The sequence below is a fragment of the Haliaeetus leucocephalus genome, unplaced genomic scaffold, assembly GCF_000737465.1.
Source record: "Haliaeetus leucocephalus isolate CR32 unplaced genomic scaffold, Haliaeetus_leucocephalus-4.0 Scaffold384, whole genome shotgun sequence".
Lineage (NCBI taxonomy): Eukaryota > Metazoa > Chordata > Aves > Accipitriformes > Accipitridae > Haliaeetus > Haliaeetus leucocephalus.
Window position 1 is genome coordinate 3,475,123 of NW_010972820.1, and position 4,261 is coordinate 3,479,383.

Below are 4,261 nucleotides of genomic sequence, written 5' to 3' on the forward strand. Positions count from 1 at the left end.
GGGGGCTCGGCGGGTTCGCCTGCGGCCTGGCGGGCTGCAGCTCGCGGGGTCGTCGAGCCACATGCCGGCCACGGCGCTTCCTGCGGGTTCCCCGGAGGCCAGCTGGGGTCTGAAGGGCGGTGGGAAACCTGCAGGTCGGAGGTCGGGTGCGGAGCCGATGGCAGAGCCGGCCTTGGCACCCAGCATGCTCCGGGTTGTGCGTTCTTAGCATCTCTCAGTCTACCACTGCTGCTGGCTGGCTGCCATAGTGACCACCGTTTGCAACTAGGTTAAAAAAAAAAAAACAAAAAAGAGCAACAACCGGTTTTAGCTTCTGAATTTGTCGTTATTGGCAGCTGCGGTGAAGTATGGCCTCCGCATTTTATAATACGGAGGAAATAACTAACCCCATTTACAGGAAAAAAGAGCTTTCTAGATGAGAACAACACACTGTTTTGATCCCTGCAAAGTGGAACGCATAGGCAGAAAGAGTGGTAGTGAGGCTGAAGAAAAATTATCTCCTTTAAATATTACTCATGGAGAGGTTCGTTTGCTCAAGGGCCATAGAGCTTAAATGACGAGATTTGCCTATTTTATTTTCTATGGGAGGGCTCGGGTCTTCTGAGTAAAGTTGAACACAGAATAATGAAAAGCTGCAGTTTGCGAGTGAAGAATAGAGCATTATTTGCCTGCTGGAAGTCAAGAGCAAAGACAAATACATACGCTGGGATGGCTTTTGGACATTACTAGAAACTAGTCTAAAAAATTCTGGAAACTGGTCTTTCAGTTTCCAAAAATTCATGCTCAGCCTCAGGTATTCTTGTAAAAACAATTGATTTGAGTAACCTCCCATTTTTTAAATTTGAGAAACAGTTTTTTGATGGTTTTTGACTGGCCCTATATCAACCTGTTCACACAAACAGCATCAAGAAGTCTCGGTGCATCTGGCAGGAGGTGCAGAGCATTGCCAAGCAGCAGCTTTTACAGATCTTGGGGGTAATTTTAATTTCCAATGGATTGTGGTTTCGGTATGAAACTCTGCCATGTATCTTACTAGTTAATACTATAATTACTGTTGTGTCAATAGTCCAAGGATGCACATGGGAGATCAATGGCACTGTGAATGACCAAGCTGTAGGGCAGGGTCTTACAGTCTGGGGGTCTAGGTCTTACTCCTCTAAACTTGCTGAATGGGTTTAAACACAAGACTTGAGTTTACAGCTTTAAACAACCCAACAAATTACCTGATTTTGCAAAGGTGTTGAATACCTGCTCTTCCCAGTGAAGCTAGTGGGACTGATTTAAAATTTGCCAGGTTCTTTGACACACAAGTGAGATAGATGTAGTCTGCTGAAATGCAAATGAGTTTAGGTTTTGGACTGCTTGCTAATACAATACTCAGGGAGGACTTGATCACTTCTGAGCAAGGAAATGGCTCTATATACTTAAACGGATATAGTTTCAAAGTTTTTTGCATTAGGCTCATATTTTAAATTCACACACGCATAGATGTGATCCGATCAGAAAGCTCTGCTACAGGTATGAAAACATGCATGTTCTTAAGGGTCCCTCTTCTATGGGCGCAACTCTGATGTGGCAAAAAATGATTTATTGATTCAGAAAAGCCTATGAATTCATTTGCGTGCATTCATGCTGAAATTTTTTTCAGGGAAATGTTTTTCTATTTTCACTAGAAGTTATGGGCTTGGAAGTACATTTTGAAATAGTCGCTGTATTTGTAAGCTGTATTTTCAATAAAAAAAAAAAAATCCCCAGACGTGCACCTGATGAAGTGAGCAGCAAGACTTGGATTCAGACTTCCTGAGTGACAAGGAGACGTGAGGATGGGAGAAAATCTAACTGCACTTGGCTTCAGGTCAGAGAATGGTGAAGGTCAAGGATTGTCTTTGATCTTTTTTGTTTTCCTCAAAACTGTCTGAAAAGAATGATTTTAAACTTGGCTGTGAGCAGTTACTTTCTGAGTTATCACCTGGAGGTAAAGAGCAACATGTCAAGGTCGGGTTCAAGCTCACTGGAGTTCATTGGACCATAGCAGATAAAATCTCAGAGCAACAAAATGCTTTCAGGTATATTCAAAGTCAATCCAATGAGGAATGATTCCCTACACGATGCGGGATGTTATAAACTTGTATTTTACATGAAACAGGAGAAAGAAGTTTCTTAGCAACTGAAAAAATGTAGCTGAAGAAATGGATCACTAGGTCTGAGGTATATATTCAGAGATATTTAGAGCTGAAATTCTGAAATATTATGGAAAACTGAACAAAGTTCACAAGGTTTTTCTGTAGACTTGCAGCTGGGTGTGGTTTTTTTGATATTTAATGTTTCATAATTTTTTTATCTGTTCTGCTTTGGAATGAGTTATCCTGTTTCAAGGGTAATGGAAGGGCTTGTATTTATATTCTTTTTGAGAAATTGTAGACTGCTTGCTCCTGAGGAGAGTGATTTGGTACCAGGTAATTTGAAGTCCTGATCTGAAATGGCAAAAATGTGATTTAGAAAGACAACATCAATAAACTAAGGTTCAGAGCACTAAGGAATAATTCATAGCTTTTTTGCTGTTTGTATCACTTTAGCCTCATTCAGATGAATAAACAGTTGCAGGGGGAAAACATTAGGAAGAATGGGCAGAGGTGAAGCCTTTATACTCCTTTGTAGTTTGTAAAACCTGCTGGTGAGCCAGAGCAGCTGGAGCCTGTCTTTAACTTTGGAGCATATGACTGGTTCTTATACCATGAGCAATTTTTTTTTTTTTGGTTCTCTATTCAGAAAATTGTATAATTTTTGTTCCTGAATGAAATTTGTTGGGAACAATATCTCACGCTTTTTTATAGCTAATGAAAAAAAGACCTGTATAAAGCAGGTGAAAAATATAATTAGCAAATTAAAACACTATACGATGATGCAGAGACTTATTTTTCTCAATTATTAAATCCAATGTTTATCTTAAGTTAGAAGAATTTATATATAAAACACAACCCTTAGCTCTGATTATATGTATCTCTTCCACAAAGGTCTGATTCACCACACTTCAAATGAGACTTTCCTGCTTCTTGCTCTCCGCTTAGTGTTTTGGAAATAAATGAATTTTAATGCAGCACCGAAACTAATAGTAAACAAGAATCCATAGTTAGAAGGGTTTCCTCAGATGGTTCTTTTCAAATGTTTGTTATGTTTAAAGCCAAACTACACATTTGTAAAAACAGGAATACATTTCGCTGATTGAGATGTACCGTGTAAGAAAAGGAACACATCCTTTTTTGCTTTTAAAATGCCTTCCTCTTTTATGCAGCAGATGGTGCTAGATTGTGAATATATGTCAATTTGATTTATTTATAGTCTGAAGAATATACGGTGAAAGACATGGCATGTACAATGTTCAAATAGACTACATAGCAAAGTGATCTTTATAAACTCATTTGTTTTGGCACAGTCTTCTGTGGTGTGCATGCTTTTCCTGATGTCTCCTCTGCACCCTTCCAAGACTTTCACAATTGCTTCTATCTATCGTGCTTATGAAAGATGCCAAAACTAACAAGGAACTGAGTGACAGAATTACAGTTGGTTATAAAAGGTACCTTTTATCCAAAGAATATGTATGGCAGAGGTAATAAGAAACAGCACCCCAAAAGCAGTAACTTTCCTGATCCAAGCCTGTGGATCCAGCACTGCTGGACTTAGGGTTGGCAGGTACAGCCATGCTACTAAAATGACAAGCCAGACTCCAAATCCTGCCTACAAATCCTGTCTACCCTTTTGGCATGTGACAGGACCCTTTCTAGAGTGGACTCTGGAGGGAGTTTTTCTGTCATACGCTGGCTGTATGATGCATTTCCATGAAAAAGAGGTATTTAGGCATCCGCAGAAGGCTGCATGTTTAGACTTGCACCCAGACTGCCCCTCCGTAGGTCCTTGGGCTCACCTAAAGTGCCTGTTCGCAGCCTGGCACCTAAAGTTGCTGGAGGTAAAAGAGCTGCAGAAGTGACCGTACACAGCTATCAAAGCGTAGGATGCCACACGGCTTCTAACGTTATCCTGCCCAAGGGCTCTCCTGCCCACATCCAGCATGAGACATTGTTAGAGTACAGTCAGCTCTAGTCACGTCACCTGTACCTCAGCATAATCGAATTTGTTGGCTGAAGCATTACTCAAGAAGCTTGGTGTCTGACTCTTGAGGATTTACAATGGACATTTGGTGCGTAACTTTTTGGGGCTCTTTCGAAAATTCCAGGTGCAATAGCAAAAAATTTGTCCCTTGATG